This window comes from Haliaeetus leucocephalus, unplaced genomic scaffold, assembly GCF_000737465.1.
Source record: "Haliaeetus leucocephalus isolate CR32 unplaced genomic scaffold, Haliaeetus_leucocephalus-4.0 Scaffold944, whole genome shotgun sequence".
In the NCBI taxonomy this organism is placed as follows: Eukaryota; Metazoa; Chordata; class Aves; order Accipitriformes; family Accipitridae; genus Haliaeetus; species Haliaeetus leucocephalus.
The window spans coordinates 3125607-3133173 of record NW_010973380.1 but is presented as its reverse complement, the minus strand read 5'-3'; the positions used below and the strand labels follow the sequence as shown (position 1 = coordinate 3133173).

General features: G+C 49.6%; 1 long non-coding RNA gene across 1 annotated transcript; it reads left to right on the top strand.

Moving 5' to 3' along the window:
* Positions 1-490: 490 nt before the first annotated feature.
* Positions 491-6793, top strand: LOC104842067. The gene is made up of 3 exons (XR_775422.1): positions 491-612; positions 6197-6313; positions 6402-6793. It is a non-coding gene; the product is annotated as an uncharacterized LOC104842067 (long non-coding RNA).
* Positions 6794-7567: the final 774 nt, after the last annotated feature.

Here is a 7567-nt window from a genome sequence, read left to right as displayed (position 1 = left end):
CGTGGGTGTGTATGTGCGTGTGTGATCGGAAATTAATGCTACTACTCAAAATAATGGCGTGGTTCTAATAGTACCCCTTCGGCTTTCCTCTGAGGCTGACAAGAATTAATGGAGAAAATAATGTGCCGTTTTGAGAGGTGGTGTTCAGGGCAGTAATCATGTTCTAGCTCAGGAAACTTCCGGATATTTGGAAAAGCAAGCTGTATTTTTGCAGCATTTGCTCTGAGAGGGTTACAGCTATGCCACTGAGACACTGAAATGATTTTTCTTAATGTTTTATTTTACTTTCCCGGCATTTGAAAGAGAGTCCAGGAAGCAAGGTCAAAGTTAGAGAATTGGATGTGACATCAGAACTCTTATTTTTCTTGTTACTAAGCCTTGTGGGGCTACGGAAAGAGCACTTTCCTCTCTTGCGGTCCAGCTCCTTTCCGTGTAGGTCCTACTTTGCCACCTGAACCCTGTGTGTTTCTCCTTGATCCACCACGGCAGGTAACCCTTCAGCAGTGCTGTGCTGCCAGAAATGCTCGCTGAGCCCGTGCGAGGAGGAAATCTTACCAGAACTGCTGAGATTATCCCAGAAAGACCCTTTGCAGATTGACTCCGCATCCTCAGGTAACTAAAAAGTTTGCAGACTTCAGCTGGTCGGGCTTGCCTTCAGAGTGAGGGAAATTACTTGGATTAGCGTTGAAAGGGGGTTAAGCTGGAAATATGATTTTATTCTATCGATAAAAGCAGTGGCACTACAAGGAGCGAGGCAGGAATAGTCACTCTGTCATTAAGTCTCGTGCCTTCGTGCGCTCATGAGAGCTATTCAGATGCTTGTGCCTTGCACACACATGTGCCCAGGGAGAACCTGCAATTAGGGAGAGCAAAGCAATTAGCAAACTAAAAGAAAGGCAGCTTTAAAGTGCAAAGCCAGCAGCTCCAGCAAGCAGACAACAGCACGGCTGTGGGTCGCTACCTTTCCGCGGGTCAATTAAAAGGGGCTCTCTCTGCCTGAGCGAGGAATAAGACTCGATACTCTGGAAGGACTGCAATTGATTGGCAGTCCGTGTGAAATCCTGGGGCTCGCATGTGTTTTTGATCCACATGTTCATCTGCCTGTGGTCTGGTAGCTTTGCATTATCAATTGGGAATCCCACAGCGGGACCAGCTGCTTTTTCTGCCTCCGAAGAGGGGAAATGCAGCAGCGTAGCATGTGAACTCAGAGGAAGGTTTCAGCTGAGCACTCCCTAATTGCAAGTGCTGCTAAGGTTAGAGACGGGGGAATTTATCACTGCAGTTTGACAGCAGTCGCAAGGACATGATGATATTTCCTGCCATGTCAAAGTCATGTCTCCTGCTGATAATAAATGCCAGTTTCTGTGCGCTCAGAAGCCTCAGGTTTTCTATTTGTGCATGCAAGCGATGCTCAGAAATGGTTTCCGTCTCAGCCAGCTTTAGCTTGCATATTGATTATCCTCCCTTACACCGCGAGAGGAAACCCTGCAGGGCACTGGCACATTTGACTCACCACCTTCGGCGCGCAGCGTCGGCAGGTCTGGCTTGGCCAGCGACCGCTCTGCTTACCTCCTGCGGACGCCTGCATCGACAAGCCAATAGTACCTGCTCGTACAACCCCTTTCACTGCAGCACCGGGCAGGCAGGGATGAATTTTCTTCCCGAGGAAAGGTGGGAGAGGTGGAGGCACAGGCAGGTGTGGGAACGCTCCCAAGGTCTCACGTACGAGCTCTGGGGCAGAGCTGCTGCGGAGACCTGGGGCTTGCAGATCCCTCTCTGTTGCCCGAGATGGAAAAGCACAAGCTTTGGTTTTTTTTTTTCCTGGCTGTTCAACCGTTTGTTAAATCCCGTCTTGTCTCCTGTCTGGGCTAGCTTGCAGCCCTGTGGAAATCACCCGGCACTAATTCGTGCCAAATAGGGGCTCCTGTCGCTGGGGTGAGGCGGGAGCGCAGGGGCCAGATGAAGAGAATTTCTTGCAATTTGCAGTTCAACTGTGAAGTTGCCGTGCTATAAATCTATTTCCAATCCAATTTAGATAAGATAACCTTCTGTCCAAACATGCCTAATAACTGTGCAGGTACCATGCCATAGAGCACTGTCATTATTCCCGGAGAAATAAATAGGAACAGGCACATTTTGCTCTTTTGAAAGTACAATTAAAGCCCTCGCGAAGCTGTGTTTGAGAGATCCAGGCTTGAGACAGAGGCGTCTATTCCCTCACTGCCGCGTGCGGGATTTATGTTTCAAACTTCCATTAGCATTAATGGCAGCTATAGCTGCCGTGCTCCGATGTGCCGTGCATTCAGAGCAGGCACGCACCGGCAGGGTGTAAACACTAGCCAGCATGAGCAGGCAGCGCCTGCCCTGGGGCTCCCGAGCCCTGGCAGCACTTGCCCGCTATTGCAAATTTTTACTGAGCCCTTGGTGACTAGCAGAGGGCTTGCAGCTGAACGCTGGTGGGATGTTGAATGCGCTTTTCCGGGGTTCATCCAGGCTGGAAGGACAAACCTCACACTCAGGACTCAGCGCTACGCTAGTTAGTCCCTGGGGGGAAATTTGGCCCTGTGCCTTGACTTGTGGTGTAGCGCTGAAAAAAAAATGTAATGTGATTAAGATGTATCTGTCTCTGAGCTTGACTGAGGCAGAGGCAGTGACTCATACCACCTTGCTGTAACTGTCAAAACACTTGGCTCGCGAGAATAGCCTTCTACACAAAAAGCACTGATTCAATATGTTTATATTTAAACAAAACACTAAGGGTCTGATTCACTGCGGCATTACTACAGCCTTGTGTGCCTGTAACCCCAGCCAAGCAGCTCTTAGGCACGCACAGAGCCAGTCCGCTCTGACTTTCAGGGTAAGTGTTAGAGAAAGGCTTGGTCCTTGCAAGCCCCCTGCAGGGAGAGGTGCCCCTCGTAGGCTTCAGCATCGGTGCTGGTGTTGAGGGCACAGTGCAAGGGCACAATTCATGCTCTTTGTTCCCCTGCACCTGCAGACAAGATGTGTGGATGTCACCAGCAGCCACGGAAGATGACGGTGACAATGACACGGGTGGTGGTGGGATGGCAGCTGTGCTGCGCACACGAGCAGACCTTGAGCTTCTGTGGAGCAGCCCTGTGATGGGACTCGCTTGCCTTCGGTTCACTTTCTCATCCTGTTGCTGCAGGTGGAGGTAGAAGTTGAGCCTTCTACCTCTGGAGAACAGAGGCTGAAGTTGAGCCACGTGTGACAACCTGTAGGAGCTGCTGGGCTGGGGAAATGGGTGCCCTAAGCCCTGCAGATTTGGAATTGTTGGAATTTGCTAACGGCTAGCGTGGTGTCAAGCAGCTTGCGGCTACTTTGCGCTTAGAGTATAGCCTTTCACAAGCGGGAACATGCTTAAAACCAACCTTACAGCCCAGAGGTGCTCTTGGTATTCATTTGCTGGTTGTTTCCCTTCCTTGCTACTAAACCAAGTTATGGTGGTTTGTTGTAGCTTTGCCACTTTGTCTGATGTAAGGTCTTTAGGAATTTAAATACAGCTAACGACTTTGCACCCAAGGGGTATGTTCCAGGCTGGTGCTGAATGTAACCCCAGAAAGGGGGGAGGTGCCACTTAGATGCTCGATGAACCCACTGCCAGGATGGTCATATGCATCCCTCTGCAAAATACAATTCTTTCTGTCTGCTTCTGCCAGCCAGCCCCAGCCCCTGGCATGCACTAAACCACAGCCCTCCCTCCGCTCCAGCGGCTCCTTGCCTTGTCCCGGTTCCCTGCTGTTGCCGGTGTCTCCAGGACCACCCGTGGTCAGGGGACACTGAAAATCCCACTGTCACCCTCCATCTCTAGGGCAGGGAGAGGAATTCCTGTGGCCGGGAGCAACAAAGGGGAGGTTTGCATGGAGCTGGTGGAGCTGTGATGCTCTGCACGCCGTGGTTGTCTGTCTTGCCCCTGCGCTCGGCCTGATTTTCTGCTTGCACTGCACACAGGCAGTGCTAGGTCTGTGCTTCCAGCCTTTTCACTGAAAACCACTAGAGAGCAAATTTTAGCATTTAGAAGCTTGGTTTGAAGGGGAAGGATGGGCTCATGGTTGGCTCATCAACCTGTACGCTGGGTTTGGCTCCTTTCCCAGCCCTGACAACCTGGGTGACCCCAGGAATGCCACTTCATCTTTCTGTACCTTTCTCTTCCTGAGAGTAGCGTGAGGAAAACTAACTTTCTCCCATCCCATGGCACTGGGAGGATAAATGTGTGTTTGTGATTGCGCTCAGATAACACAGCAGTGGGGTTTTCACTTAGGAGAACCTAATATCAGAGTAATTAAATTTCCAGGATGTCCGGGCTCTGGTGTAATCCAAATACTAGAATAAAACCTGCAAGCAGTGAAGGTTGCTGCATATGAATTTAAACCAGTGTTTGCAGCTACTCAGTGCTAACAGAGCAGTGCAGACCGCAGATGTACCCTTGCCCCTGAGAGCTGAGGTTGGTGCAGGGAATGTCTCTGGTGTGTGCAGTGGTCCGGGTTGACTAAAGGTAGCGTTGTCCCACTGTAAGAGCAATGGTTCCTCTCCCGGGGAAGTGCTGCTGTTCCGTGCAGTCCGTGTCAGGCCGGGTCCCAGAGTAGGGCTGTGGGTCTTGGCTCCAAATGAGGTGTTAATGCACCAGTCAGGAGTTTTCTGCCCAGATTTGTAACATCCTTTATGGGAAGCCTCCATCCTCACAGACTTGAAATTCAGGGATACAACACAAGAAGGTTCTCTTACGAGGGGATTTCTTCTTTAGCTCCTTGTGGGGTTTTGATGTAGAGGAAGGAAGGGAGAACACATTACTCCTTCCTGCCAGTGAAGGAGGGATGCCACCAGTCCCTGAAATAGTTGTATGGGTATCTTTTCACGCCCACCTGCAGCTAAGGCTCAAGGACCACCCCATGGCAGGATCCTTCCAGTGACATAAGGTCTGTGTTTTGGCTGTGCAATACCTTTTGGCTTTTCTATTGTGACAGAGAAGCAGTCCAGAACCAAGTCCTTTATTTCCTCAGAAAAACCTAGTTTTAAATGGCTCCATAAGGAGGTCTCAATTTGGGGAAGAAAACATATCCCACAGGACCTGACTGAGTTATTCTATCTAAAAAGTGGCTCTGGATACTTTCTTTCCCTGGACTGCCTTTAAATGTCAGCATAGTAAGTTTTTTAAAAATAGTGCATTTAGAGGCAAACAACAGAAATTTCTTACAAAAGAGAGGGTTTGAGAGGTGATGATGCCACCTGCAAATGCACACGCCTCCTCGTACTATCTAGTGAATAGAAAAGCAAAACCCAGTCCTGGATCTCACAGGGACCCAGTGTTCACCAGACTGAATACCACTGAAGTTACAGATCCCATTAAGGTGCTGAATTAGCACCATGTCACCTTTCCGTAGAGGTCAGAGCAGGCGGGCAGGCCCAGCTGTGGGTGTGCAGAGAGCACTGGTTCCTCTGCAGGGCTCTGCTCTGGGGGAGCAGACCTCCGCTGGGCTCTCGTCATAGCACAAAAGCCCAACAGTCCCTTCTCTTAGCCCAAAGGCTGAGCCTCCCTCCTCCGTGCCCCGAAAAACTGAAGCAACCCAGGGACCAAACCAGCTCTATCACCCTCCCACTGAGCTGGAGCTCTCCTGCTTCTCTGGGATGATACTACCATCTAGTGAATATGCTCTGTATTGGTTTTCCAAGGAAGCCGCAGGACTCCGGGTGTGGTGTGCGAAAATTAAACCCCATCCCTTGTCCCTCACAGACCCCAGCGTGGTGCAGGGACCCCTGTTCTGCAGATGGGTGGCCCCATCCCAGTCCCTCCAGCAATGCATGGAGACCTTCCCAGCTTGGGCATCTCCCTTGCCCCGCTCTGCGATGCCTTGGCTGGCCAGGGGTACCCGCTCAGCTGTAGGACCTGGAGACCCTCCCCGGCGGTGGCAGCGTGTGTCCAGTGCTGCGGTTGTCACTCCGGAGCAGGGCTTGCTGTACTGGCGAGCCTCAGGGTAGTGGCTCAGAAATGCCTCCTTCACATTTGCCGGCCTCTCAATTATTTTTCCAGTGGGTCGAGGGCTGCAGGTCGAGGCTGAGCGTCATCTGGGCTGCATCCCACCTCTGGACCCCTCCTTCCCCTGCACACCTCGGACTGTGACGTTACAGCCACCGTGGCCGTAAGCCTTACCGAGCCTCTTTTTCTTCTTCTTTTGAGCAGAGCTGATCTGATCGGGGCCTACCAAAGACATTAACGACGTCGAAAGTAGCCTACTTTAAGAGAAAATATGCAGAAGAAGAACATTTACATCAAGATTACCATGAGTATTGTCCAAAAGTGAGTAGCTCTCTCGTTCCAGACCCCATCCTCCCCCGGTTTCATTCCTCGATGCTAAAGACCCATTTACTTGCTCTTTACTCCCCAGCACCTGATACTACCCGAGGACCGGACTTGTATTCTAAAACTTTCTCTCCAGAAACTCCGATTCCTGGACGACCCTGAAGCCTATCTCCGTAGGTCTGTATTAATTAACAATCTGTTGAGGAAGATTCACCTAGAGACAGAGAGGGAGAGCTATGAATACTTTAAGGAGGCTCCGTGTTATAGGACTGCTTACTCTGACGCACGAAAACGGCTGAAGTTTATGGTACAGGAGTGCTGTTCCCAGTCACTCTATTATGAAGAGCTGCATTCGTATCGCATCGTGCCTTACTCTGCAGAGAACGCCGTTTACGGAATGGGCTACACGAGCAGCCACTTGGAGCAAAATTCTCAATTGCTTATTTATAAAATGAATTAAAGTAGCTGTTAGACCCACTGATGTTTGTTTCTGAATGCTTGAACTGCTTATTGAGATGGTAAGATGAGGCACTAATTGCAGATATACTTGTGATCAAAGGCGGATATGTTCAGAGCTGAGTGGGAGGTACTTTGAATAATGCTCTGCAGTTCCCGCTGTTAACCCCCTGGTTATGAAGTACCTTGACATACACACAGAGCTGGTGCAATACGGAGGTCCTTATCCGCGGAGACTGCGTGCAATGTGTTTTGTAGAAGCAAAGCTGCATTTAAGTTACCTGTGTGTAGATACAGACGTTCAAAATCACTTTGCAGTTAAATTATGCCATCCCCGGTGAAAGGGGAGCCCCCAAAGCAGTGGAGTAGTCTAACAGTGAGGAGTAAAATGCAAGTTATTTTCTGTAAAGGTAGAGAGAGAAAGTTTCTTTGAGAAATGCTTTGACCGTGAAGGAGTCAGTGCCAAAGGAAACAGCCTTTTTGCTTAGGATTTTCAGAGACTTAACTCGCTTGCTACTTACAAGACACTCTATACTGAGATTTGCAAGGGTTTGGTTTTTTAAAAAAATAATTGCATTCACCTTTTACTTATATTATCTCTTAGCTGGTATCTGCTTTGCTATTTTAATGCAAACCAGTATGACTCACAGGAAAGATTGTTTCTTCAGCCCATCATCCGTGTTTCCTTAACTTCATTTGATTCTTTCCCTAGCTGTTCCCCTGATACTTCTTTGCATGCTAATTTGCTGTTTGGCCAGAGGTTCGCATTGGTGCTAGGGAATAGACAGTAATTTC